Source organism: Manis javanica, chromosome 3, assembly GCF_040802235.1.
Source record: "Manis javanica isolate MJ-LG chromosome 3, MJ_LKY, whole genome shotgun sequence".
NCBI classification, from domain to species: Eukaryota; Metazoa; Chordata; class Mammalia; order Pholidota; family Manidae; genus Manis; species Manis javanica.
The window spans coordinates 44765457-44786934 of NC_133158.1; the positions used below are offsets into that span (position 1 = coordinate 44765457).

General features: G+C 46.0%; 1 long non-coding RNA gene across 1 annotated transcript in view; it reads right to left on the bottom strand.

Annotated features, from left to right (window-relative positions):
- Positions 1-770: 770 nt before the first annotated feature.
- LOC108407846 (uncharacterized) overlaps positions 771-21478 on the bottom strand; it is a 29811-nt gene continuing 9103 nt past the window's right edge. The window contains exons 2-3 of the long non-coding RNA XR_001855829.3: positions 2729-2899; positions 771-1529 (exon numbers count right to left, since the gene is read on the bottom strand). This is a non-coding gene — a long non-coding RNA (uncharacterized lncRNA). The remainder of the gene's footprint in view (positions 1530-2728; positions 2900-21478) is intronic.

Sequence of the window (21478 nt, forward strand, 5' to 3'; positions counted from 1 at the left end):
GGGACAGAGACCTCATGTCACTTGTTTTTATGTCCCCAAACTTCACATGGTGTTACCATATAAGTGTTAAATTGTGCAAGAGCGGATGCTGAGGAAATCCCCACCTGCTGTGCTCACCTTCTCTATCAGGCAGATGGAGGCAGAGGAAGAGGTGGCAGCTCTTCTTTTCATTCTTGGTTTCTCAACCCCATCACTGGAAACAGCCAGTTCTCAGTCATTCAGGCTAAAATATCAACAAGCTCTGTTGAAAACTGGAGTATTATTTGCAGAAGGGCAGCACGTTGGGCTGTGGGCTGGGACACAAGACAGGTACATTTCAGTAGGAGGCAGTGATCTAGGCCATGCCTAACACTACTAAAGTCAGAGAAGTCCCTGGAGGGCCAGGCAGCCAGGCAGGGGATGCCAGGACCTATGAGGATGCCAAGGACAGGGTCCGGGAGGGACAGCAAAACTGGGGTCTCGTCTCATCATTTTAACCCTGGCCACAATTCATATCTGGGGGATGGTGTTTTTGTTCATTCTGCCACTTACTTCAAGCCCTGGTCACAAGGAAAGGACCTCTGGAAATTATTTCATCCGATGCACTGTTTGTTCTTAACCAACTCCTCAAAAGCATGAGCATCGTACAATTAAGATTTCAACAGGGCATCCTGTTGGGAGCCGCAGACAAACAAATCCAGGTCCTTTATGTAATCCAAGTTCCACCTACAGAATTAGAAACTATAAATACATTTCCATGTATTTCTATTGAAAGAATTATTGTCAACCATAAAAGAACTCCCTCATGTAAGAAAGTGCACTGTCATGCTGTTAGTGAATACAATTCTGGAGTGTACTGAACCACTGGAGTTAAATCCATAGATTTAGAAAACCAAGGAAATGGAATAAATAGTTTTACTTATTTAAATAAAGGAAGGGTGGAACTATACAGCAGACACAGGCATCTGTCAGGGGCAGAAAGTTTAAAGCAATTCACCTGGGTCTCAAAATAAGGACAGTAATAGGTATTTTCCACATCAACAGTTTTAATCTTAGAAAAGAGATCATTAAAAAAATACACCATGAATTTTATTTTAAAGCATAAGAAAAATGTTTGTTTAGTGCCTAGATTCTCTAATCTCTAAATGAAGCCCTCTGGATTTTATTACATCTGATAATAATACCTGTTTGAAAACGGGTAAAAGTGCCCCTTTGGTAAAAGAAGATGCTAATCATCTATGCAGCCCAGTTCTTCCTTTCCGGATTCTACAGTAGAAGCAAGGATGGGGCCATCACATTGTCGTACACTTGACCTGCCTCAAGAGTTCTTAAAAACATGAGGACCAGAGCATCTACAATGGGTGTCTGTACCCACCCTCAGCTCCCACCGCAAGCTCCAGCCGCTTTGACTCCAAATTATCAAATTCCAGCTGGCTGTGCCACTTCAGCCAGTCGCCCCCAGACCTGCTGTGCTCTATGAATAACACTTGTCAGACGGAGAGTGGTGGTGGTAGCTGTATTTCTTGATTGATTGCTGCATTCACTTGCATCTACAGGGAGATAATGTGTCTCAGGCAGTGACAGATGCTAAGATAGAAGCAAATGGTACATCCTGGGGGGTCGTCAGGAAGAAGTGGTGCTTTCCCGCGGTGGGAGAGAGGTGTGTATCCTGACGCCCAAAACACCAGCACCAGGAAGGCTACGGCCTAGGAGCCCCTTCCCCAAGTGCCCAAGCCAGGAAGCAGCAGTTTAGGCAACAGTCAGACCTCGGCTCCCCTCCCCCATGGAGAGGTTCCAGAAGCTTCCCTTGCATTTTGTTTGTCGTCTACCTGCCCAGGCTTCCAACCTCCCTCTGACCCCTCTGCACTGGGAGGCCGTCCTGCCCCCGTCATCCACGCTCAGCCTGTCTCATGTACCCCTGCGTCTCTAGGTCTCACCAGTCCTCAGCCTCAGGGCCCCCCACACCAGCTCAGGGCCCTCCTGAGCCTCCTTGTCCCCCACCTGCACTACGGAGATGGGGACGCAGTCACAGAGACCAAAGGGGGCATGAGGAGTTGCTCGCAGAGGGATCAGAGATGGAGAAAAACTTGAGCAAAGCCACAGGCCAGAGTATGAGTCGCCAGGGCTCCCGTAACACATCCCACAGCCTGGTCAGTGCAGACAGCGGAAACCCGCCTCCCAGTCTGGAGGCTGGAAGTCCAGGACCAGGTGCGGGCAGGGTTTGTTTCCTCCCCGGGCCTCTACTGGGCATGGAGACGGCCACCCTCTCCCGTGTCCTCCCGTGGGCGTCCCCCTGTGCGTGTCTGTGTCCTCATTGCCTCTTCCTATAAAAACACCAGTCACTGCACTAGGGCCCCCGCAGTGACCTCATTTCACCTCTTTAAAGACTTCATCTGCAAACAGGTTCATATCCTGGCTTAGGACCTCAAGTTCATTCTGAAGTGGGGCAGGTTGGGGGGGCACGTAACCCAGCCCCTAACACCAAACATGAGATGTTCCCAGACAAAACAGCACAAACCAGGCCACATAGAACCCGAGAAAACCCTGCCTGGGGCAAAAATTCCCACCCCTTTCCTCCCGGGAGTGTAACAGTGACAGATAAGGAGACAGCCTCTCTAGGGGCTTAAAGTGCATCGTCCACAAAAGACAAGTGACAGCCACCGCCCTCCTGAGCCATCTGGGGGCTGGCTGCCACTCTGGGAAGGAAACAGTGCTCCCAGCGACTCTACCAAGTCATCAGGAATGTTACCTTAGACGTGGAGCTGTGGTCCTCCCCAGTGGGCTTTGCTCTGCCAGACCATCTTGCACTAGAAAGCAGCTGAACTTGCAGGACGGAGAGGCCACAGGCACAACGAGGCTGCCGGGACCTGGGGTCTGAGGCAGCGCCTGGCTGAGGACTCAGGTCAAAGCTTCGCCTTGCCTGTTCAAATAACAGAGTGAAGGGTGAAAACAGTGAAAAGAAACACACGGTAAAAAGTGAAGAGAACAAAGAAGTAAACGGTTCTGATGCATGTTGGAAAAGTCTTCTAGGCTCCCAGCCAGACCAGCCGAAGCCTGACTTAGCAGTATGAGCACCAGCACGGCTCGCCAGCAAGGAAGTGTAGAAGCCACGGTTTTCTCGTGCTGCCGAAACAATTTCCTACAAACCTAGTAGTTTAAAATAACACTGATTTATTATTACAGTTCTGGGGGCCAGAAGTTCAGTGGGCCCTGCTGGTTTCCTTGCTCCAAGTCTCCCAAGGCCACAGTCAAGGTATCCCCAGGACACAGCTCTGGGGCAGGATCCACTTTGGGGCTCCCTCGGGCTGTAGGCAGGCTTCAGCTGTGTGGAGTTGTAGGAATGAAGTCCTTGTTCCCTTGCTGGCTCTTGGCCAGGGTTGATCTGAGCCTCTAGGGGCCACGTCCCTACCCCTGCACGGCCCGTGTCATCGGCACACCCAGCAGTGGCAGCTCAAGGCCCTCTGACCCATGGCCTCTCCCCCCCTTACCTGTGGCCTCTCCCCCAGCAGTGGCAGCTCAAGGCCCTCTGACCCATGGCCTCTCCCCCCTTACCTGTGGCCTCTCCCCCTCCTACCCATGGCCTCTCCCCCCTTACCCATGGCCTCTCCCTTGCCTCCTCTACCACCACATCCCTCTGGCCCTTCTCTCTTCCTCTCTCACAGTCAGGGCCAAGTGATTAGATTACACCCACACCCCCAATATCCAAGATAATCTCCCCATCTTAAAGTCTGTAGACTTAATCACACCTGCAGAGTCCCTCATGCCACTAAGGTCACATATTCATGGCGTCGGAGATTCAGGCACAGCAGCTTCAGGGACTATTGCTACTCCCACCACATGCTGGCAGAACCAGTAAGATATAGAGAGGACAGAGAGAGAGAGGGTGGGGGAGGGAGATTTTAAGGATTGGCTCAGGCAATCATGAAGTCCACAATCTGAGGGCTGTTAGTCTATTAATTGTTTAGATGAGGCCCACCCACATTATGGAGGAAAATCTGCTTTAGTCAAAGTCTATTAACTTAAATGTTATTATTTAACATTGCATACTTTTTAATTACATGTGTATAATTATGGATTTGTCTATTTCTGCTTTCAATTCTATCATATGTTTTCAAGCTTAGGTGCACACACATTTAGGATTGTTATTCTTGGTGAATTGACCATTTTATCACTGTAAATATGCCCCTCTTTATCCCTGGTAAGTTTCTCTGTTCTGAAGTCTATTTTGTGTATTAATGTAGTCACTCCACATTTCTATTGATTAGGATTTTCATGGTACATCTTTTTCCTCATGTAACCTATGTCATTATTTAAAAATTGGTTTCTTGTAGTCAATATATAGTTAGGTTTTGTTTTATTGGCCAATCAGACAATCTCCGACAATATGTGGGAGTTCAACCCACACTCTCAGGTTTGCAGACAGTCTGGCTAGAAAAACAGAGCAGAATTCTCTTGAAGTTCTTGCCGTCCATAGTCCGACAAGTAGGACAACCCACAGGTCAAAGCTGAAAGAATTTAAAAGACGAAACTCACGCCCTATATGGTCGCTGCTTGAAGCTTTGACCCCTCTCCCTATTCTGCCTACTATTTTTCCTTTTCAGAGTCATCAGGTAATTGCGATTTGTGTATTGTCCAGAGTTTTTAGCTATAATCTGTGGCAGAGAAAAGCTTCTTCATATTGACCAGCTCCGGAAGTGGGTGTCTTATGTCATTTTAGATGAAGCCATTCAGGTGCTTCCTCAGAAAGGATTGATATTCTTAATTATCATATTACCTTCCATCATGTTAATTTAAATGCTGTATTTTCAATTTTACCAATGAGGGTGCCAAGACAATATATTTCTTGTTCTGTGGCCAAGCTCTTTTGACAAGTCATTTTAATATTGTGTCCCCAACTTAGAATCATGAAACTGTTTCGATGTCTTTTAAATAGCTTTGACATTTCCTGAACAGCCACTAGGCACACACAACAAATATTGACTCCTTTGCCCTATGAGAGGAGAAATAACAAAAATAATTGAGTTTGATAAAATTCACATGGAACCACAAAAGACCCCGAATAGCTGAAGCAATTCTGAGAAGGAAGAATAAAGTGGGGGGGATCTCACTCCCTAACTTCAAGCTCTACTGCAAAGCCACAGTAATCAAGACAATTTGGTACTGGCACAAGAACAGAGCCACAGACCAGTGGAACAGATTAGAGACTCCAGACATTAACCCAAACATATATGGTCAATTAATACACGATAAAGGAGCCATGGACATACAATGGGGAAATGACAGTCTCTTCAACAGATGGTGCTGGCAAAACTAGACAGCTACATGTAAGAGAATGAAACTGGATCACTGTCTAACCCCATATACAAAAGTAAATTTGAAATGGATCAGACCTGAATGTAAGCCATGAAACCATAAAACTCTTAGAAAAAAACATACGCAAAAATCTCCAGGATATAAACATGAGTGACTTCTTCATGAACATACCTCCACGGGCAAGGGAAACAAAAGCAAAAATGAACAAGTGGGACTATATCAAACTGAAAAGCTTCTGTACAGCAAAGGACACCATCAATAGAACAAAAAGGCATCCTACAGTATGGGAGAACATATTCATAAATGACAGATCCAATAAAGGGTTGACATCCAAAATATATAAAGAGCTCATGCACCTCAACAAACAAAAAGAAAATAATCCAATTAAAAAATGGGCAGAGGAGCTGAACAGACAGTTCTCCAATAAGAAATTCAGATGGCCAACAGACACATGAAAAGATGCTCCACATTGCTTGTCATCCGAGAAATGCAAATTAAAACCACAATGAGATATCACCTCACACCAGTAAGGATCACCACCATCCAAAAGACAAACAACAACAAATGTTGGTGAGGTTGTGGAGAAAGGGGAACCCTTCTACACTGCTGGTGGGAATGTAAATTAGTTCAGCCATTGTGGAAAGCAGTATGGGGGTCCCTCAAAAAGCTCAAAACAGAAATACCATTTGACCCTGTAATTCCACTTCTAGGAATTTACCCTAAGAATGCAGCAGCCCAGTTTGAAAAAGACAGATGCACCCCTATGTTTATTGCAGCACTATTTACAATAAGCCAAGAAATGGAAGCAACCTAAGTGTCCATCAGTAGATGAATGGATAAAGAAGATGTGGTACATATACACAATGGAATATTACTCAGCCATAAGAAGAAAACAAATCTACCATTTGCAACAACATGGATGGAGCTAGAGGGTATTACACTCGGTGAAATAAGCCAGGCGGAGAAAGACAAGTACCAGATGACTTCACTCATATGTGGAATATAAGAACAAAGGAAAAACTGAAGGAACAAAACAGCAGCAGAATCACAGAACCCAAGAATGGACTAACAGTTACTAAAGGGAAAGGGACTGGGGAGGATGGGTGGGAAGGGAGGGAGAAGGGGGTGGGGAGAAGAAAGGCGGCCTTACCATTAGCATGTATAATGTGGTGGGGGGCATGGGGAGGGCTGTGCAACACAGAGAAGACAAGTAGTGATTTTTATAGCATCTTATTATGCTGATGGACAGTGACTAAAGGGGTATGTGGGGGGGACTTGGTGAAGGGGGGAGTCTAGTAAACATAATGTTCCTCATGTAATTATAGATTAATGATACCAAAATAAAAAAAATAATTGAGTTTGTTTAGCATCCTCCAGATATTAATTAAATCCAAACTTACTATGGAATTTCTTTTATCAAACTCAGAATACGAAAGAAAACTAAAATTAAATTAAAAGAGAAATTTAGTCTTCCTAGCTTAATTTTATAGATGTAATGTGTTGCTAATATTGTGTCTTAGTGACCATATACTTTTCAGGTAGGGCAGAACACTCATGTTCATGTACAAAAACTGATATGTTTACTAACTGCCAACTGATTTGCTTTAAGAAAGATTTTGTTTCTATATTTAAGTGCTTTTCTCAGTTGAGGATAATTATAACACACTTAATGTTTTAAGATCTGTTGACGCCTTCTCTGTCTGTAATACATTCCTAATTTAAAAACAATATCCTTATACATTTATATATTACACATTAGAGGAATGTATTTTCTTTCATTCTGACATTATAATTATTATAATAAATGTAAATTGACATGGTTTATATTTAATCTGTTCACAACTGTTAAGTCATTAAGTTTCTATTTCTAACTTTTCTGGTGTTAATTCCATGACCAACTGAAACCAAGATAAAAGTGTAGACCTGGAAGTGTGATCATTCGCCTTCCCTTTGTGTGGCCAAGGCAACTTCTCAGGAAGTAGGCCGTCCTCAGGAGGGACTGTGAGGGAGGAATGTCCACTTACACCTTCACTTGTCTAGCAAGTATCCAAACTGACTTGCTCCCTAATCACTAAGCAATGGATCTTCTTTTACCAACTGGGTACACACATATGAGCTCATCCCATCCTATCTAGAAGGCAGCTTTCAATGTTTAATTATTATAACCACATGAACACCTCCTTCTAGCAGTTAAAACCCCTGACCTCTCCCACTTACAAATAATAGACTCTGGTGGTTTTTAAATTCATTCTGACATGCACATTTTCCCATTTAGCCCTCAAAAAAACTGTGGAATAGAGAAAATGTTACACTCAGGCAGACCTAACTTAGAATAGCCCACTTCCCCAGGGACTCCATTGGCTGATGGCAGGGAGGCTTCTTTGATCCTTTCACCTGCCTGGACTGAACGCAGCCAACTGGAAAGGCGTTAAGCGGCCAACAGGGGCTGCAGCATCGAACACCTCTGCCAGCACCTGCCAGGGGTAGTCGTGACCCCTTGGCCCACCTACGCAGTTGCATGTGCAGTTGCAGTTATGTCATCACTGAAAAGAAGGGTCAGGAAGAGATGAACAGCTGACTGCTGGTTATCTTTCAAATTCCCTCCCTGGTAAAGAAAGCACAGAAGCTCAGTCAGGCAGAGACTGTAGGCATAAACTAGGACTGAGCCAGCGAAACTGGGGCCTCTGGAGCCCACTGACCCTCAGAGCTCATGGACCCCTGGACGGCTGTCAGGTCTGAAGGCTGAAGGCTCTTCATCCAACCTCCTTCCCTCGGACATGGGCCTTCAGGCGACCCGGCAGCCTGGACTGCTTTTCTTCCCAGCGTGACCCAAGCCTCCGCCCTCAATGACATCCCCACAGCTGTGGCCCTTCCAGGCCCAGAAGCCAACCTGTGTTCCCTGCTCCGAGAGGGACGGCTCCCCTGCAGTGCGGTGCATGGGGGCTGAGGGTCTTGGGCGAAGGCCAGGTCAGTGATCCCCACGTATTTAGTAACAGGACTGACTGCTTGCTTTGTTATTGTTGTCACATAAAAAGATATCCTGCGCTAAGCCCCCCAACATGATGACATATGTTGCCTGAAAAGGTACAACATTGACGAAAAAGCCTCATCAATTTTAAATGAGGCACCTTCTGTTTCACAACAGCCTCAACACATATTTGAATAACAGAGGACACATAGGCACAAGACTCCTTATCCAGGGCACACACAAAGCTGGGGCATACATGGATCTGGGGGCCCCCTTTACAAAGGTCTGTGCAACTCGGGAACTTTGGAAACTGCAACAAAGTGAAAATAGGCCAGCCTCTGCGTCAGATGGTGGCGTTCAAAGTCACGTCCTACCTAAAAAAAGCTGTATGATTGTGAGCAAGTTACATAAATTCTCTGTGCCTTACTTTCTATATCTGTAAAGTGGGGGCAATACTCATTCCCTTAGAGGTTTACTGTGACGATTAACCGAGACAACATGAGCAAAGCACCTGGCATTCAGTAAGCACTCAACGCAGGTAAGCATCCTTCCTCTCCACATGAGAGTCACATTTAAATTCACATTCAATGATAAAAACCCAAGAAAAGAGGATCTATATGATTTTGAGTATTTTCTATCAAAGTAGTTATTAGATAAATTAAGCTATCTCTATTTCCTTTTTCTACTTTATTAGTTTGGAAATTATGTTTTCTCTTGCTATTCTTTGGGCAGTTATCCTTAAATATTAGCCTAGATACACATGACCTAAGTCCATAGGTAACGCATTCTTTCGTGCTACTGTGCAATGCAAAGATTCCACAGTGTGGGGTCCAGACCTCTGGCTCGCCAGTCTAAACAGCGTGTCCTGCATCCCACCTGCCCTACATTTAGAGCTCACAACTGGCCATCATTATTTTTGTTATTTTATACAGTCTGTGCTTTTTTTTCTCCCCCAGTAATCCTTTTCAGTAAAGATCTATACTTTCCACTTGGCTTGTCTGAAAACGTCTTTATTTTGCACTAACTCTTCAGTGGCTATCTGGGGAAAGAATTTCAGGTTGAAAGCTATTTTCTCTCAGTTATTTGAAAATGTTCTGAGTGGACTGATCATTTTAAGCACAGTCTCTCTGTTCAGAATCCCTGGAGTCCAGTCCTGGCTTTGCCAGTCCAGAGCTCTAAGACCTTGGCACATGACCCAAACTGTGGGCTCATCCTCACTGGCCATGTGGGTATAGTACTGGGTCTGTCTCCTAAGGTCATTGTAAAGACTGAATGAGACAGCAAACTTAAAGTACTTGGAGCATAATGCCTTAAATAAGGTTAGCTGGTATTTTTATTATTGCTGTATTGTCTTCTGACTTTTACTGCTGCTGTTGAGAAGGCTGGTGATGTCTGATTTTTGTTCTTTTATATGTAACCTGCCTTTACTCCCTGGTTACCTCTGGGATCTTTGTTTTGGGTGTTTTTCAGATTCATGTCCGTGTATCTAACTGTGGCTTATTTTTATTTATGCTGCATAGACCTCATCGGGCTTCCTGAATCAGAATTTGTTTCCTTCTTTGAGATAAGAAAATTCTCAGCCATATTTCTTTGAACATTGCCTTTATTACCTAAGAACTCAACCTTCCATTTAGAAGGATCTTTGTTTTATGTTATCCAGTTTTTCTAGGGGTTGTTTTTTTTTTATAGCAGGAAGGTTTTCAGTGTATGTGGATTACATCATTGACAGAAATAGAAGCCCTTGTCTGTGCATCTTGAAGTTTTTTCAATTTAACATTAAATTCAAAAATAATACCCAAGAAGTCCCTTTAGAGCCTTAAATAATGTATTTAAACCATAGAATTTGAGTACATTGAATATAATGACATCATTCTTGTAATAATCTGAGCTAATCATTGAAAACAAGAGCATGTTTGAATTTAAATTTCCTCTGACTGGCTGTCAAAAGAAGCTTGAAAACATTATTGAGCCAGCATTCTTTTCCCAAAAACTTACCTGCCTGCAGAAACCCCTTACCAAGACCAGTGAGTAGAGGAAGATACACCCATGTGTCTCCCTACCAGCACCGCCAGCCTGCTTGGTCTCTTAAGCATCATTATGGCATTCCATTAAATACAACAACACTAAATTTGTGTTTATATATATCTTCAGAGTACTTGATACCACTTTATGTGCTTGCCAACATTTTCTTGCCTGAATTTTACTCAATTTTCCCTGTTTATTTTCTTTCAACTGAACTCTGGCTGAGAAAATGGGAATACATTTATTTCTAAGTTAAATTTTCCTGTGTAATCATATGCCTTAGGTTCTTCCATCTCCTACTTTGGTATTCTTTAAGTCTGGTCTTCAGTGAAATCACTATATCATAAACGTGAGCTCCAAGAGGAGGAGTCTTGCTCTTACTCAGCCCTAATATCCTTAACCCTGTGGCATGCGCTCAATAATATGTGTTGAAGAGATAAAAGAATCTTTAAGCTTTTCCAAATTAATTTCCCTTCCAAAGCTGGAGGGAAGTAATAACATCCCAGTTTTAATAACATCCAGTAATCCAAGCTCTCCCTGAATACCTCGAGCGGAGAAGCCTATGCCATTCGTCACTAGACCTGTCAGCCACTCCACTTGGCTGCTGATTTGCTCTGGGTTTTTTATTTGCATCACTCTGCAAATACTCATCACTCCACACCTATTCTACATGGGTCCCAGTTGATTCTTCTGCAATAATGCTCCCAAGATTATATCTGCATGATGACCTATAGACAGACCTCTCCTCACCTTGTAGTAGAAGGTTGTGGGTGGACGGGACCTAAGGCTGAGTCCTGGAAAACTTCAGGTTTCAGAAGTCCCCCAGTGGACTTGGAGGCAGTTGGTTCATGGGCCAGCACTTAGCTGATACACTCTTCTGGCAACAATTTCCCCTCCAAATTTCTCGTCTTCTCAGTTAGATGTTTCTCATCCTCATAACGGGTTCTGTAAGATGATGGTTTCCCAGTGTCCATTTCTGGACTTGGTCCAATCTCTACATTCCTTCTGAAAATAAGTCACACATACAAATGGATCCAACACTCCAGGTATAATCCATCCATCACAGAAATGAGGGACCAGATGGACACCACTTTTCCATCACTGTGACCCAGGCTTCTCTGTAGCCCGAAGTTTTGTCCCATTTTTAACTCAACGTCAGCTAGGTCTCCAGTTGTCTCTCATAGTCATAACACATGCAGTTGTGGGAAAAAAGATAGCAAACTAAATGCAAGTATTTATATTTACTCTTTTTAAACCCTATATTGTTTTTTGGCAAATGTTCCAATATTAGAGAACTTTTTCATCTTCAGTATCCAGTGGAATTTTCCATTCAGCTTTTTGTGATTTTTAAATTTAATTCACATGCATTCTGTTCATTCATTTATTCATTCAACAAATACTTATCGAAAACTCATTAGATGTAAGTTATCAGCTAAGACCTCGTGTGGGACATGAATTTCTAGAAGACACAGTGACTGCTTGCAGGGACCCTGCACTCTCGTAAACAATTCTACTAAGTCTTCGTCTGCAGGACTGAGAACAAAAGCCACACTGGTACAGGGACCTGTGGCCCTGATTACAGCTCCTTACATCCATACCACATCCCTAATCAGCTCTATTTGAAAACAGTCTTTCTTCGGTTAGGAATCCACCTGCTGATCTCTAGCCTCATATCCCCCCATTTCTCTACCTTATCAAAGACTATTTCTATAAGGAACTTCATCACGATTTTAATATGAGATGAATTAAGATTCTAATATGAGATGAAAACATACATAAGTGTTCCTCAATTCACTAGAAACAAGAAGGAAAATGAAGCAAATTGGTTTTGGTTCATCAGGAACTTAAGCTGGCACTCAGTGTTCATTATTTCCTCTTGTAAATGTTCAGAAACCATCTGCTCCACACAGCATGCCAGAAGCTACAAGGGACTGACTTGAAATTCACCAGTCCGCAGAGTCTCTGTTTTTCCCCTTTGTTCTGACTGTGAGTCCTTAAAGGTCCCTGGCAGGAGCTCTGGGAAATACTCTGGGATGAGCCTTGTCTGGAGCTGAAGCATCCGTTCGCCATGTGAAAGCCTGTTGGACTGTGAGGCTTTTTCCACCTCCCCTGCATCTACCTCCCTATATGTGACATTGAACTCTTCCCACCCAGAAGAGACTCTCTTTGGCAGAACGTAGATGAGTGATTCTGGTGACTTTCCTCCTTCTATTGCTTAAGAGCATCTTCCTCAAGGAAAGGTCTTAGACTTCTCGGACCCCTGACCATCTGCTTACAGGTCTCTGTCTAGGCTGTTTATCCCATTTACACAGGGTAGCTCCCCTCCATCCTTTGTATATTATTTCTCAAAGCTGAGTTCAAAGACCTTCCTTTGGACCCTTCTGTCTTCTTTAGATGTCTTTCCCTCTAGTTTTATTTGTGTTCTGAATCATCATTTTATTCTTTCAAGCCTTCTATGGTTTATGGATAAATATATCCCCTTTAAGAGCCTACAGTTGGATCACTGAATCTTTTTAAAAATAAAGAGAACATAACACTTTAGAAGGTAAGGAAAATTGTGTACCAACAAGAGACTAAGTCGGGGCGGGGTGGGGGTGCCAAGGAAATAACTTGAAAAGGTTGTGGTCAGTGAGAAGGGATCATGCTCAAAATTTCTCATACAAGAACATCAAAAGCAGGAAGCCACTTCTGTTATCATCAGGGTATAAAAGGGATATTTGGGGACAAAACCAAAGAGCATGATTTTTCTAATACTTGCTCCAAAAACATCAAGAGCACACACGCTTGCCGTAAAGTAAATCCAAACATTGCAGAACGGCACCAGGTTCACAAATGCCACGACCACCGCCCACAGACAGGCCACAGCGAGCAGTTCTGTGCGTATCGTCCCAAAGATGTTGGAAATCTTTGCTGCAGTCTTTACTGAATCTGAAAATTCAAATGAGGTTTTACGGCAAAGAACTCAGAAGTGCCAGACTTAGTAATATTTGGCAAACAGGAAATTCCAGACTAAAAATGACAAAATTGTTCCTAAATAAGCCGTTCAGTGCTCAGGGCACCCACTCAAGGTGAAATCGTAAAGCTGCCGCTCGTGGTGTTGCTGCAGAAGCCACCCTCCCTGGAGGACAGGGGCTAGCCGCTCAGGCCCGCCCAAAGCCGCCAACTGAGTGTGCCCCTTCCCCTGTGGGAGAGGATTCCTCATTCCTCACACATAAATAAAGCGGGACTCCACAAATGGGTGCAGATGCATGTGTACACACACATCCTCCTTCTTTCCATCCTTGAACCATGAGATTTCCTAAGTCACTCTGAATCTGTTGGTCACCCCATTTTGATGTGCACAGGCTACCGTAACAAAGTGCCCCAGACTGGAGAGCTTAAACAACAGAAATGCATTGCCTCACAGTTCTGGAAAGCAGAGGTCTGAGATCGAGGTGCTGGCAGGGTGGGTTCCTTTGTTCAGGGGCCTGGAGGTAGAGATCTGCTCCTTGGCTTGTGGATGGCTCTCCTCACGTTCACAGGACGTTTTCCCTGTGTGTGGGTCTGTCTCCAAATATCCCCTTTTTACAAGGACTCCAGTCATCTTCCAGTAGGGGCCACCTTAATGACTTCATTTTTAACTTGGTAAAAACCTTATCTCCAAAAGTCATATTCTGAGACACAAGAGACCAGGACCTCAGCATATGAACTGGGGTGGTGCAACTCAACCCGTACCACACCCCCACCTCTGGCATCTACCCCAAAAGTCACTTTAATCTGGAAGAAGCAGCTTTTCAGCATCGAAAGACAAAATCGGTCAAGAAGAACCACAGCTCCTATTCATGCGGGAAGCCGCGTCCCAGGTGGCTGGGTATCTATGAAAGGCCTTTTCCCAGGGGAGTGAGGGACACAGGGGAGTGTGACAAGAAGGCAGAAAACTAGAAGAGGAATGAAGAACACAGCAGAGAGAAGCGCCCCAGCGGAGAGCTGCAGAGGAAACCTCTGCACATCTCTGCTCAGCCCATCCTTGCGGCTCCTCTGGGGGGTGCCTGGGGGCTGCAGTGCCACACAGGGGCCATCAGACCTGGAAAGGCCCCCAAGGTGCTTAGCCACCACATTGCACCTGCAGTGTCACAGCCATAACCTACCAACTGCACTGCTGAAGAGACCATTAATGGTCTCTGAGGGCCACTGTCCCCTTACACACTGTGGACAAAGGTGAAGATGGTGAGGGCTGTGGGAGTGAACCTGCATGGAGCCCACGCACTGGTCCTAACCCTATGCACCACTCTCTGTGTAGTGAGCTCCGATTGTGTACCAGGCACTGTGTGAAACATTTCAGTTCCGTGTAACTGGGAGTCTCAGTAGAGCTCGGGTGCAGATGGAGGTTGGGAGGTGGGGCTTTCGTCTGCCCCACGCAGGTGTCCTTTTTGATGAAATGATGCGAGAAGGGTGGCATTGGGGTTAAAGGAGGAGGGTACATGGTGCTCAGGGCCTGGCAGGGAAGGGGCATGGACAAACCAGGGAGGCAGAGTGCAGGAGCCTGGGAACCCTGCCCCTCCCCAGGGTCTCCTTCAGAAAGCAGTGTTGTACGTACTGGCAAAGGGGGTGTTTGCACTAAGAGTCTGTGGCTCTGGGGCTCAAGGACAAGTGTCTCCTCATTTCCTGTGTGGACCCTGCAGCCCACCCAGTGGGGCCTGTGGAGGTCAGGAAAGGAGCTGCCCAGCCCTGCCTTACCCTTAGGACCTTCTGAAATTGAGAGCTTTCCCAAGCTTGGGTTAGCAGTTTCTTTGGCAGGTATCTTCTGGACAGTTTTCCCTTCAGACCCCCAGAGTATCTTGTCCCTGATAACAAAGTTTCGAGGCTTGTAAATAACTACACATTTTTTATTTCCTAAATCCTGAATTATTGAATCTTATCAATTCCTAAATTATTTAGGTAGCCACCATGAGGAGAGACGTGGCTCTGTGTTGTCTGTCCAGGGAGAGTTTTTCAATGTTGGCCTTGGAGAGCTTATAACCACACCTTCTCAGGAAGGAGCTGCTACATTATAAAAGAGAGCATTTTAAATGCTTGGCTTGGTATTGTTATTTACAAGGTTTTAGAATTTGCATCTCCACATTTTAAAATATCCATTTCTATCCCTTAGAAAGCTCTGGTCTACCCTGGGCTTGCAATCTGCAAGTGAATGTCAGGCCTAAGAAAGCATTATCGTTTTCTGTACATTGTTCCTTTGAGGTTACATAAGTCATTAATTTTGCTTTTTTCCCAGGAAAAGGGCCACTTTCTAATATGTAATTTCTCAGCTGTAATTCCTGGTTCTCTTTTGCCTGCCAGCCTAGAAAAGCTTCCATTATGATTTGGATAAACTTGTCAAGGGAATTAAGTCAGTGCTGGAAATGAGTGTGTTACTGTGCATATACAGGAACCTGCCTTCGTGTGGGGGAAGCCCAGCCATCCTCACACAGCAGGGCGTTGGAGCTCCCCACGCAGAGGGTGGCTTAGGGAATAAAACCATCAGTTTATAATCTACTCGTTGGGGTCCAGAGCCATTCATGATTCAATTTTCTATAGTCTCAACTCAAGGCTTTCTCTGTTACTGAGCGTATGCCCTCTGTCATGTGCAAACAGGCCGGCCATTCACCCAAGGACCAGTTTTTCCATGTACACAGTTTTCCCATATTTTCCACTGAAGAGTTCTTCTGACCTTTCACCCAAACTTAAAATAAACATGGTCATCAACTGGCTGTGAAGTTTTTCATATTTTGTGTTTTTAGGATAAATGTATACATAATAAACCCAAACCATACTCAAAAAATTGAAAATGAAGCAAAATTATCATCCCTCCATTTCTCACCAATGGTTAGATGCTCTTTCCCATGTCCTCTCTGTTTCCCTCCCCCGCTGCCTCCTCTCCTCCTGGTCTGGAGCATTTCCAGGAGGGAAATGGAGGGCGAGGAAATGGTGCTGTGAGGAGAGACATGCCATCCCCTTTACCTCCTCTCCCTACAAAATGCACACCGACAGCCGCCAACTTTTGAGGGACTTTGAAGGAACTAAATTGTTTGAAAGGAAAGTTAAGACCAACTCCCTGAGCAAGCAGTTACCCTACCCATCTTCACCTTTTGTCAAATCCAGAGTGACTTCCTCTGGCCCCACGGACGTTCGTGGTCATGCATTGAAGACAGTGAGCACAGCTGTGTGCTCCTCCACCCCCGTTCTGCTGGTCAGGGCAGGCAGAGGGCGTGGTGAATAAGGCCTGGCCATGGGCACGGGCTCGTCAGGCATGGGAAAGCATGAAAGATGGAGTTGAGAATGTGTGGCCAGTGACTCCAACGTCTGACCAGGAAATTTGCCCAAAGTGAAGAGAGAGGAGAGGCTGAGAGAGGCAGGGAGAGGAGCCGTGAAAGGGAGTGAGCCCAGTGAATCCGAAGGGTCCCAGGACTGGCAGAGCTCAGGCACAAGACAGAAGTGAATGGAAAGCCAGGAGGTGCTGGGCAGAGTTTGGGGAGCCCACAGCCGAGATGTGGGGTTGCAGTTACTAGTAATGACCAAGCCCAGGGCAACTCGAGAAGGTCCCAGTGGGACTATCTGTGAGAATGGAAATGTCCCGTCTGCTCTAGCCAATGTGGCAGCTGCTAGCCCCGGGCACTGAAACATGGCTAGTGCAACGAAGGAAACAAATCTTGGCTTCTTCTTAATTTTAACTGATTTACATGTAAATAGGTACATGTGACCAGTAGCTGCCGTACTGGACAGCACAGGTCTAGGGCATCATGGAACTGAGAGTGAGGAGTTTGGGGCACACTCACGGCTATTGGCAAAGAGGGATTCACGTTACTAGAAAGTTTTTTGTTAGATGAATCAGTTATGCATATTGAAATCATAAGGTTAAGGCTGGAGTGGCAATGGAGACTGTCAGCAGAGGCAAAATCATAGAGAAATGAGAGGAAGTGACCCGTGAGCCACCAGCAGATGGTCGCAGCGAGGAGGAGACGGGGAAACATCCTGTGGGCGTGAGACTCGGAGCCGAGGAGTTTAGGGAGGTCTGGAAGGGTGACAGGAGCTGAGGGACTCTGCCCCCCCTCTGGTCCCACAGAGAGCAGTCCAGAGGGGGCCACGGAATGGCTTACGGCATTGGGAGGAATGGGAATGCGGAAGATACAGGGATTTCAGACCCCCTGGGGGCTAGGAATGACCCGGTGGTCAAGGGCACCTCGTGATGACAGGCTAAATGGACCAGAAGACAGGTGGAGATGAGTCACAGTGGACACAGGCCAGCGCTCAGACAGTGGGTGTTCGAGGGGGGAAGAGGTCAATGATTCGGGTCCCCTGCACCCTGTGCAGGCAGAGGCAGGGGCACTGGAAGAGGGCAGCTTCCGAGGCGCCCTGTTCAGCTGATGAAACCCGTCCTGAAGGATCATAGAGACCAGGAGAAGTGTGCTCCCCTCCCGGGTCAGGAAGACCCCATTCTCAGGGTTCACTCTTGACCTTGTCAATGGGTGGGAAGGAGTCAAGAAGCCACAGAAGATGAATCTCAGGTGGGAAAACATTAGAATAAAGGTGCCCTTCTCCCTACATTAATTTACAAACGCAGTGCAATCGCAATGAACATTCCAGGTGACTGTTTCACTCAATGAGCTTATTTAAAATGTATATGGAGAGAGAAACATCTGTAATTGTTAAGTGAACTTTTAAAAAGCCAAGTGAAGTAGTGGGCTTGTCCAAGTAGACATTAAGACACACCTCAAAGTAATGGTAATAAAAAAAGTGCCATTAGCATGAAAGTAGCAAGTATGCAAGGAGACAGAATAGAGAATGCCAAGCGATCTGTGTCTGTGTGGGAATTTTAATATACGGTAAAGGTGACAGTAAAACCAGTTTAGAAAGAGCAGATTGCCTAGTAAACAGTAGTGGGGAAATTGTAAGTATAGCAGGGAAAATAAAACTGAATCTCTACCTAACACATAAATAGTGTGAGCTCCAGATGGACGTAATATCTACATGAGAAAGGCAAAACTAGGAAGTTAATAGAAAGAAATAGAAGAGAATATTTTTATGATTTTTAGGCAGGGCAGGTGCACAGAACTTCAAGTGTACAGGAAAACTAAAAAGTATGTCTACATAAAAATGAAGAACTTTTTTTCAAAGGCCACCACAAAGATAGTGATGGGAGATTTTGCAATGAGTGAAACCAACCAGGTATCAAAAATGTAGAACAAGAAACGTCTGCAAGCCAACAAGAAAACTTCAACCCCACTAGGAAAATGGGGAAAGGAATTTACAGGGAGGGCTATAAAAGGTGACTGGCATTGGAAGAAATGTTTAAAAATCATGACTAGCCAGAGAAGTGCAAATTAACACCACAGAAACCACTTTACACCCATTAACCTGGAACAAATCCAAAAGCTGGCTGATGCCAGGTATTGGCATGGCAGTGGGGATGCTGGAACTCTTGAGCCAGCTCTGCTCATGGGAGCAAGGGCTGGGGACCATTCTAGAACACAGGCTGGCCCATTTGGCCAAAATAAGTTAAATCACTAAGACCCAGTAATTCTGATCCCAGGTATAAAAATTCTTACACACACTCCTAGAATATTTATTGCAATAAGCCAATCACAGAAAGACAAACATTGTGTGATCCCACTTACATGAGGTCCCTGCAGTGGTCAGAATTACAGAGACAGAAAGCAGAATGGTGGTTGCCAGGGTCTGAGGGGAGGGGAATGGAGAGTTAGTATTCAATGGGGACAGAGTTTCACTTGGGGGGGAAATGGGAATGTTCTAGAAATGGCCCGTGGTGATATTTGCACAACAATGTGAATATACTTAGCACAGTTGGACTGCACACTCACAAAGCGCAAGGTGGTCAATTTTATGCTATGAGTATTTCACCAAAACAAAAAATGAAAAAAAAACTTTTAAAAATAGCAAACTTGGATATTTTGAATTCAAATTATGTTAATGTATCCTCTTTAAGAAGAAGATAATTACTGCTGCTCTATTTGCAGCGGCAAGGAGTGGGAAGCACCCCGACGTCTGCACCGGGAGAGCGGACGGGGACGTTTGTTCCAGGAGGCCCACGGGCAGCAGGCGTGCCGAGAAGCCATAGACAGGCACGTAAACCTGATGCAGATGAATCTTAGGCATGTTGTTCATTGAAAAAAATAAACAGATTTGTCAGTAATTTTAAGCCTTTTTTAAAAATTATCTACAAAACAATGATACCCACTTTATAAGAATACATAACAAAACAACATATATGAAATCCAAGGCTGGGGGTGGGGAGGGAAGGAGAGGGCGGCAGTTCAGAGCAGTGGCTGAGTCACAGCCAGCAGGTCCACCTGGGCGCCAATATGGCTAAGCTGGTCAGCTATAGGCCTCACTGCAATGATCTCCTGACATTGCAGGGGAATCAAATGAGAGAATGATGGTAAATAGCGATTATTGTTGCTATTATAAAAGGGAATTAAAGAATCAAAAGAAGGGTTATTGCATGAACCAGCATTGAAAATGTGCCAAGATCTGGGGAGTGTGACTAAGTCAACCTTCTGAGGATGCAGTCCTAGCGGGAATGAAAGGGAGACAGGGAGGGGGTGGGAGGGAGGGGAGGGGAGAGAGGGCAGGAGAAGAGACAGGGGGAGGCATGGGGAGGGGAGCACCTCTCCAGCACCTGCAGCAAACTGTAATTTTATCATATGCTGGGGGCAAACTATTGAACCTCCTTTAATCCCCTGAACTTCTCTTGACTGCTCTTACCCTCTGAAGGTGGAATCACAGCATTATTGTTTTCTTCTGGTTTTTCACATTGTTGGCTTCAATGCCTGGGAAATTTGCAGCAAGTACATATAGCCAGGGAAGGATCTGGGTCACCAGGGGGATTTGCACCCTCCAGTGGTCCCAGTTCACATCAGTAATCCTCTTCTACTGACCGGGGCTGCCTCGCAGCAGCACCCACCCTTTCTCAGACCAGATACACCTCTCACCCCCTGGGGGTCCAGCAGAGGGAGAAGCACTTGGGCTGCAGCCAGTCCTGACCTTCTCTTCTCCCCGGAGTTTGCCATGTCAGGAGGGATGCTGTCTGGCTGTGGGGTGGTGGGGGAAGGTAAGGCAGCCCTCCAGTAGCAGAAGCTAGTGTGTCAGCCACGTGCCACCCCCCACCCCCCCACACCTGCTGTCTGCTCTGTACAGTTCCACTCCCATCATGCCCCAGCCCTGAGGGACCCCCTGCACTCACTCCTCCATGCCACCCACCCACCCACACCCTGCCTGTGCCCCTCGCCCTCTCCCCATCAGCCCTCCTGAAGGGCTGATGGCCCTCACACCCTCCGGCTCTGCCACACACAGCTGGTTTGCTCACCCTCCAACCCCCTGCCCCCTTCTCCCTCCTGCTGGGCCCCCTACTCAGACTTCAGGGTGGGCTCAGCTGTTACCTCCTCCAAGAGAGCCTTTCTTGACAGCCCTGCACACACCCACGCTCCCTGGCCAAGAAGGCCCCCTCCTGTGTATCCCCTAGACCCTTCCTTTTCACTGTGCAAGTGCTGCCCCACCGTCCGAAGCTGCCCACTCACCCACCTTCCCAATAGACTGGGAACTGGGAGCTCCCGGAGCTGCAGGAATCATGCCCAGAGCCCAGGACACACTCAATGCTCCATACACAGCTGCTGAGCACTGGATGATGAGCCAGGCTGGGCAGGCCAAGAAAGCGTCAGGAGAGCATGAGGGGGACTTGGGAAAAGAATGGGGGCAGCTGCTGTTTGGATGCAGAGAAGGAAAGAGACCTTCCAAGAGCCCAGGAGGTGGGGCACAGGGCTGAGTCTGTGACTAAGTGGGCATGGGTGTGGATGTGGATGTGGGTGGGTGGCTGTGTGCACACGCACGGGGGTGCTCCTCATAGGGGAGTGCTACCTGAAAATACAGGCTCAAGCAGAAAGTTTGTGTTGGTCCCTCATGGGAGATAAATCAGGGGACACAGGTTGAGGCCAGACTGAGAGCTTACACTTGACCTCTGAATGCCCGCCCAGTAGGTTTCAGAACAATAAAGTACTGTGTGTTGGCGGAAGTAGATAGAGAGGTCTGGAGGACACAAGATGCCATCAAGGCAGCCCGCCCTTGACATTGTAGGGGGGATCAAGGGAGCAAGTGGGGGCCAGGCTCATGGCCTGCACCCCTTGTCTTCCACTTGCAGCCCCATCTCCTATCAACCTCCAGATCCAA